Consider the following 9,210-nt stretch of genomic DNA (forward strand, 5'->3'; position numbering starts at 1 on the left):
AGTAGCTGATAAGGTGGTGATTAGTAAGTAATTAGCAAGGGTTTTGGGAAAGCTATCTCTGGAACGGTTAGAGCTATCACTTCAGGAGTGAGTGCATTCGACTCCACACGACCTGTTTAGTGGGGGTAGAGTACAATTTTTTTTTTTTTTTTAGGTTTGGCCAACCATGATTTTTACGTTTTTGGGGAACTTTGACGTGAGGCAGTCGCCGGGAATCCCTACTACTACCTACTTCTACTGAGGTCACGTACGTTTTCACTAGTACTCGACCTCCGACGTAATGAAGGCCTCCTCCAGCTTCTTTCATTTGTCCCTATTCCTTGCGACGATGTATCCCTTATATTTCATCTTCCCAAGTTTTTGGTGGGCACCCTATCTTTTCTTCCTAGTGGGAAGAAACATTCCAATGCCATTCCAATTAAGGGTCTGTTTGATTCAGCTGCCATTACAAATGCCTCATTAATATTAATTAGAAAAGAAAGAGTCCAAATGTTCTGGAACGTGGAGCCAAGATCGCGTGGGCGTAAGGGTGACATGAGGAAATGGAAGACACCTCAAGTGTTCGGCACTAAGTGCAGACATTTGGGACTACGGTCTATCTCCAACAGACGAGAAGAATACGATTGCGTAAGATTTTTTATATACTAATTCGTGTGAATTAAGTGTTTATTATATACACTAGTTGTTATCCAAAATTTCTTTGAGAGAAATGTTTCCCAGTCTCGATTACCAAAACAATATTTGTTTAATGTTATTCAACAATCACAAAACAAAAAATTAAATTAATTCGACTTTAGGGTCCTTCAAGGAAAGAGCGTACCAATTCTTGAAAGACCGCAACGCACTTGCGAGCCTTCTGGCAAGGTGAGTGTCCGTCGGCGGCGGTATTACTTAACGTCTGGCCATTTGCCTTCTATTAAATAAACAAAACTGAATTTATTATATTTATCAGAGACAACCACTCCTCAAGAACATCACCAGAAACAAAGAGAAACAGCAAATACTCCACGACAAATACAGAAGAGCAAAAAGTCCTCAAAAACATAGCTTAATTTTTTCAAATAAATGTCCTACACATTACTATCATACAATACAATATTGAAGGAAAAAATTGCTATCGGTAAGACGACGGACGTTTTTATTAGTTACAACGTTGTTATTTAGAGAAAGAAATAGTTTCTATCAGTTACGTTTTGACGATTAAAGTCGTTGCTCAAAACTAAGACAGCTGGAATAGTGGACTATAGATAGTCAGCGTGGAACTTGAAGCATTCGCTAAATAGCTATTTTTATGTTTTCTAGAGAATAAAATATCTAGAGAAGTGTGTAGGCAGTCTATTATTTAAACTTGCAACAATCTAGAACCGTTGTAATCATATGTAATAATAATCATTTATTTGCAAGAATACAGTACAAAAATTTTATGGTTATCTAAAGTTCGCATATTCTGCCACACATATTTTCCTTAAAAGGTAGACTAGAAGTTACAATTACATTGTGAGTTATGTCAAGTAAATTCTTATATTATTTTATTTATTTATTTATTTACACGTTCTAAAACAATGTGCAAGGTGCATGCCTTAAAAAATACAAGAAAATATGACATCACAAATTACACATAAAAAACACATCAATTATTATATATTAGAGAATCAATGGAGAAAATTAAAACCAACAAACACAATAAAAAATAATAATAAAACTAAAAAGATAAAACAACAAAATAACCTAAACTTAATGAAAACTTAAAGCTCATTAAGAGCATTAATAACAAGGTTACTGTAACTTGTCAGACTGTTGTAAAACCCATCAATCATCAATCAAGTTGTAAGAGCGAGATAGCCTATTCAATGGACCTTTCAAAGTAGCAGATATTATTATAACTACATCGTCACATTATTAAATTTATATTAATTATAATTTTTCTCGCAAGTAACGATTAATCGAATAAGGTTTTTTTCAAAAGTAAGTACATTATGTAGATTATGAAGAACGAATAAGGACATTCCTAAAATATATATACAGGGAATAGATACTTTGAGCTTCTTAAGCAAAGGTACGTAACAGGTTACAATTATACCATAATGCGTCTTTTTATTGTTTAACTTTTAAGTTCATCTCGAACGAGTTTTAAAAATGTTATAGATATTGATATCCAGTGTGCTATTTGTATACACTTTAGACATCGTAATTTTAATCGAAGAAAGTGGGAGTTGCGCACCAAGGACACCAGAGCGTAGGTCCATGCAAAAAGCTTCATTATAAGACGCGTTCTTACGGCGTTTAATCTAATTTTCACATATTTATTTTAATAAGTTCAATATTCAGATCCCTATTGGAAGTTTTATGGTAAGCAGCAATGTTTTGTAACTCCCTATAGCATCAGTGACTTCGGTTTCGTAGTCAGCCCAAGGTTTCTTATATATTGAGTTTGTGGAGGAAGGAAGGCCATGGCGAGTCAAACCGCTGACTGGCTCTCAAGGCCAGAGTGGCTGAGATTAAGGAGATGTACAGTGTTGGCCTAGTGGCTTCAGCGTGCGATGCTCATTTCTGAGGTCGTAGGTTCGATCCCTGGCTGTGCACCAATAGATTTTCTTTTTATGTGCGCATTTAACATTAACACACTTAACGGTGAAGGAAAACATCGTGAGGAAAACGACTTGCCTTAGACTTAAAAAGTCAAAGGCGTGCCTCAGGCACAGAAGGCTGATCACCTACTTACCTTTACAATTTAATGATCAAGAAACAGATACAGAAATCTGAGGCCCGAGCCTAAAAAGGTTGTAGCGCCATTGTTTTTTTATTATTTATAACCATAGCCTTGAATTATAGATATCGCTATAGGCTATTAGAAGTATCACCTGTGGTATAATAAAATACGGTCGCGTGTTTTCATATATTTTATTGTGTTTACAAAACTAATAAGTCATTTTGTGATTTATAAAATTTGTACGCGTTTACGCAGGCTCTGATTGGCACACACAGAACGACACAAATAAGTGGCGTATTTTAGGTGAAAAGCACGGAAATATAAAGAACACTACAATAAGCAAAATTATATAGTGTACGGTCACAGTTCTAAAGAAGCTGCTCAAGTGGTCGGAAAGGTACAACTACAACTAGGTTACAAATATCATGTCAATAAAAACTTGCATCTCCTAGCATTGGAAACACTTCGATTCCGCAATTCAAGAAATGATTCGTAATGTTAGTCGTACATTTGGATTCTACGCTAAACACAGATACAAACGTAATTAATGGTATAATCTGCCATTGGGCATCGATTATGTTGGAACACACGTTCTCTTCAGTGACAATATTCCGATATGAAATCATGGCTCCGATACACATAAAGCATTGCAACTAACTCGAATAAACATCAGTGGCATCGTTAATCCACTCATAATCGAATCCACGCTTTCCAGCAGCGCTAGGCCACCCTAGAAATAATGAATTAGTTAATAGCCAGAAAGCAAAATTGTCCAGGTAGATTTCGAGATCGAGAGAAATTTTGTTATAAAAAGAAGTCATCAAGAGTTAAGAACTTGTGAGTTGTGATACTCAAATAGAAATAAATGAAGAAGGAATAACATCCTTCATTCTTAGGAAACAAGATCTATTTAAACTTGAATCAGAATCATAGAAATATTTGAAAAAAAAACATAATAACAGAGCACACACATTTCAGCGTTTGAATGTTATGAATTGAAACTAAAATTTCATTTGTTTGTTACAATTCAATTCATTTATTTTACCTGAAAAACAAATACTCAGTAACGCAATATATTGAATGAAAAGTGACGTACAGTAGAATCCGTTTATTATGACACCGCCTATATTGACCAACCTGTTATTATGACGTTACACTACGAAGTTTGGTATTCATATAAAATTCTTTATAAATAAGTCGGATATAATGACTTCCCTTACAGTGACATGTCGCTTATTATGACCCATTTTAAATAGATTATGTCCGGTTATAATGACCGACATGATTCTTTACACCTCCGGTAATGTTCGTTGATTCCCGACGAAGTTCGGCACGTGGCTCGTTTTTGTTTTAAATCTCAGTGAGTAATTGACGCCATTAGTGCTAAGGAACAACTCGAAAGTGATGGGGAAGAGGAAGTCGAGGAATCACCATTACCTACCGCAGAAGAGGCATTAAAAGCCGCAGAGTTATTATGACGATTTGTTCACAGCAATATTGAAAATGATAATTTGACCATAGCTATGTCTTCTATACACATTAGTATTAGAGACTGTTTTTACAATAAAATGAAAAAACAAAAGCAGACAAAAATTACAGATTATTTACATAAAAAATACACGTGTATGTGTTATAATGTGCTGATTACGTGCGATTTTGATTTTGAATTAATATGTATGTATAAATATGTACATAATTACTATGTTTCTGTATTAAAATACTTAAGTACAAACATAAGTACATATTTACATAAAAAAGGTTTTTCATTTCACAAAACGCTTTGTATGACGTCCGCTTATTATGACGTGTTTGTCAATTCCTTTCGATGTCATTATAAACGGACTCTACTGTAAGTACTTCACAATACGGAATTATGAATGCTCGACTTTTATGGCTTACCATACTTCTAATTTCACATAATAGTATTTTTATTAAAATTCAAATGTATCTCTTGAAATGTGTGTCTCGACTCACCGTGGTAGCATACAACAAACTAAGACACATACAACACAAAATCAGCGCAGCTACAACCACTTGCTCAGCAAATCTGTAAAATTTATTAAATTAATTATTAAAGTAATCATTAAAACCAAATTTTATTCAAGTGAAACTTCTTTATTTTTTAGTTAGGAGTCACATCATTCTAGTACTAGTGTACACACGTAACGGAACTTCTTTATGAACTTCTTTTTATAAAATTGTTCTGCAGCTTTACAGAAATTGGGTAAAAAAAGTTAAATTAGATAAATTTTAACAAAAGGCTTTTATCATCATAGACATATTCATGTACGACAAATAATACAATTATTTCATTTTACTACTACTAAGATTAATTAAGAAAAAATACAGAAAGAAGAAGAATTTCATCAATTTTAATATAATTATTGCAATAATTGTTATCGTTATTATATATTTTTGTCATTAATGGCTTCGAATTATTATATACCTAATCTTTTAAGAAAGAGTACTTACACCAATTTCACTTTATATTCAAATATGTATGCAGAGCCGTTTTAAGTGATAACTAGTCATATTATATGAAATTGCAAGACTACTAAATACCACCGTTGACATAAAAAAAATCCAGTTTATAAGCTTCAAATAGTTATACAATACCTTTGTGTGAAATTGTGTGATGTGTGTGCCTGTGGGCACGTGATGCACTACGTTGCATTTAAAAGAATTGTGCGCCATGGCCAAGGGGGATCTACTTAATATAATATCAATCTTAATACAATCCGGTATTTACAATCATCTCAAAGTCCCATCCTTACATGGCAAGCCTGCCCGTTTTGGATCAATGGTGCGCTCGTCGCAGATTGAAGAAAAAAATAGAAAATTAAATAAACAATTTAACGAAAATAGAATATATATGTCGGAGGAAGCCATTCAACGAGTTGCTTGTTGATTGTACAATAACACATTAAATTCTCTTTATCATTTAAACACGTTGCATTAATCTTAATTTAACTTAATACGCGATTTTACGATATTATAAAACCTAAAACATATTTCTGTTAACAAATTAGTGATTTTAGTTAAAATTAGTTACGTTTTTCTATTTTATAAGATTGTAATCGTTATTAAACAAACGGCCAATGCGAGCAGAGCATTTTGCTCGAGTGGGGTCGAAGCGCCATCTATAAATAGGCCAGTCCGTTGGTTGTTACGGGGTAAAAAAACTCTCAGGCTAAAAATCTTCTTCCCACTCGGGGTAGGGTCTAAGACTGCGAGTACCATGTCGTACTCTTCTTTGGTAGTTCTTTTGAGCATACGGAATACATCCCTTACGGGGTATCTCTGCTCGACAAGGTCCGATTGGACTATCCCGGAGTCTATCTCCTTTGGGATGCCCTTAATGACTACCCTTAGGATGCGCTCCTCGGGTAGGGGGAAGGTGTGGCCACCAATATCTTTAGAGCGAAGGTATGAGGTTAAAAACCGATGATGGTCGGAGGTAAATACCTGAACGCAGAGGTTATCCCTCAGCGTTCGGGCCTTGTAAGTTATCGACTTAGTGTCGAGAATCTTTGATAGGGCCGGCCAGGCGCCCTTGTCCCTAACGTACACGGGCGGGGGGGTTTTGATGCTGTCCGCGGGGGCGGGGGGCGCAGGTTTTTCCGATAAAAGGGAACAAAGATCCCTCTTCTGAGGGTTGGCGACTTGAGTGGGCCTTTTGGCGGGGGGACCGCCGTTGGCCGAACGCTTTTTCTTCCGGCCGACGGTTTGAAAGCCGTCGCTCTCGGAAGATGAATTTTGTGCGGCTTCGTCGGCCGCTACCGCCGGAGTGGATTGGGTCGACATGACCGATGACGGGCGTGAATTTAAACCCGTCTCCTCATCGCTGGCGCTTCCCACTTCAGGGAGTGGTGAGCGCGAGCGCGAGCGAGGGCGGGTAACGAGTTTAGATGCCTTCGCAGAGGCATTTTTCTTCGCCTTACGCGGCGATGGCGTCCAACCCGTCCAACAGTGGACCTGTGTTTAGCCGGTTGCTCGAGAGTAGTTGGCGTACCTACTCCCCAATACGTGCCTACTAGGAGGCCCGGCCGTGCACAGAACTTGGAGGAAGCGGAGGAAAAAGGCACGGTGTATGCACCCCGGACAAAAACACTCCCGCACAAGGCGTTAACCGACAGATAACCGTTTGGCACCGTTAGGTTCATAACCCGCGTTCATAAAATGCAGCCTTCAACCCGATGTCCAAACACCGAAGACGCGAAGCGACCAATGAGAGGGCGGCAGGCAGCAAGGCAGCGGTCGGGCTGACCAATGAGAGGGCAGCAGGCAGCAGGCAGCAAGGCAGCGGTCGGACAGCGCGTGCGCACTGTACAGCGGCAAGCGGCGATGACTCACACGGAGCGAGCGAGATGGCACTACAGCACTGATGACTCACACGGAGAGAGCACTGGAGCAGACGTCCGCACGGGTCGGCGGTCGAAAGCGAAGTGTTTTTTTTAGCCTGAGAGAGTGTTGTAAGCTCTCGGGGCTGAGGGTTGAAACCCCCCTCAAACATTCCTTCACACGACAGTGCCACCGCTGTCAACTCTACGGGCATGCGGCCCGTAACTGTTTCGCTAGGGCACGGTGCGTAAAGTGCCTAGGCGACCACGGCACGGCGGACTGCAAAAGAACGCTTCCGTGCGCTGAGCCACCGGCGTGCGTGCTTTGCGGGCAACAGGGCTACCCAGCGAATTATCGCGGGTGCCCTCGTGCCCCCAAGGCGCATAAGCCGGTGTCTGGGCGCACGGTGGGGCGTGATGCGGTCCGTCGTAGCGCGGGAGCCCACGTACGCGCCGGCCCCACCTCAGAATAGTGCCTGGACCAAGCCCCCCGTTACGGAGGGCCCTCCCCAGCTCACGTCAGAGGCCTTCCCGCCTCTGCCAACAAAATCGGCACCCGTAAAGCCTTCCCAGGCGCCGGCGCCGACCCCCGTCATAACGGAGAGGCCCACACGCAAGGTGAGCCCTCCGGCTAAAGCCCTCAGCCACACGGCGGAGGCCGCCGCGGAATCAGAAAAGGTCCGCGACGCCTTAAATCTCGCGTTTAGTATCGTAGACGCGTTAGACATAGACGCTCTTGTCGCCTTCTCCGAGGCTTTCAAATCCGCCAACAACGCGGAAGACAAGAAGCAACTTGTAATCGAGCACGTCCAGCTCCTTAAGTCAGTGCGACAATTTGCAGACTCCACCACACCGCAATAGCTACGACCACGTTTAGGATCAAGGCTCGATCACTGTCCGTAGTGACTTTCAATGCAAACGGTTTCAAGCCGCAGGCAGATTTGGTTCGAGACTTCCTCGTTCGCCACCAAATAGATATTTTCCTAGTACAGGAATCTTTCCTCAAGCCCAGCGTTCGCGCTCCCAGATTCGCGAATTACAACGTAGTGCGAAACGACCGACCTACGGCGAAAGGCGGTACGCTCATTTATTATAGACGAGCGCTTCACTGCTCGCCGTTAGACCCGCCCTCCCTTACCAACATAGTGTGCTCTGTGTTGCGCGTAGCCATGACCGGCCATCAGCCGATTATTATCGCGTCGGTGTACCTCCCTCCCGCCAAGGACATACTAGAGAGCGATCTCAGAACCCTGTTTGCGATGGGCCCCTCGGTCTTATTAGTCGGGGATCTCAATAGCAAACACGGGGACTGGAATAGCTCAAAACAGAACCCTAATGGGTTAGCCCTCAATAGGCTTATAGACGTGCTCAATTTCAACGTCATTGCCCCCATACAACCGACTCGCCGTGGCATAACAGGCAACGGCCTTCTCTCAACGGACGTCATAGACGTAGCGGTTTTACGTAACGTGGCACTACAGCCGCAAAGCGTAGAGACGTTACACGAGTTAGACTCGGACCACTTCCCGGTTCACTTTGAATTCGGCCCTCCTAACACTCGAGAGAAGAGGTTCAAGTCCATTGTCGACTGGCAGAAGTTAGACGAGGCCCTCAAGCCCGCCGACACCTCTGCCCTCCCAAATGTCCCCGACAATTTAGTCTCGTCCGCTCACGCGTTAGACGCGATCTCCTCGGTCACTAATCACATTCAGACCAAGGTCGCCGAGTCGTCCCGGAAGGTCCCAGATGAGTTCGCTCAACGCTGGGAGCTTCCCCCGGACGCGAGGCGTCTATTGACCGAGAAGAACGCGGCGACTCGCGCCTTCGCCAGAGCACCGACCGACGAAAACCGCAGAGCACTCCGCGCCTCGCAGCGCCGAGTCAAAGAGCGCATGCGGGAAATTAGAAACGAACGCTGGGACCGTCTTACCAGCGAATTGTCACCTTCGGACACGGCCTATTGGTCTCTCGCGCGTTCCCTTAAAACCGACACGGTGGCGTCCATGCCCCCTCTCAAGCGTCCAAATCTGCCTGACGCATTCGACGACGACGAAAAAGCCGAGTGCTTAGCCGTCAACCTAGTGGAGCAGTGCACCCCGTATCTCGATCATAGCGACCCGGCGCACGTCGAACACGGGAACCGCGAGGTCGAACGCATCG

The sequence above is a fragment of the Pieris brassicae genome, chromosome W (assembly GCF_905147105.1).
Source record: "Pieris brassicae chromosome W, ilPieBrab1.1, whole genome shotgun sequence".
NCBI lineage: Eukaryota > Metazoa > Arthropoda > Insecta > Lepidoptera > Pieridae > Pieris > Pieris brassicae.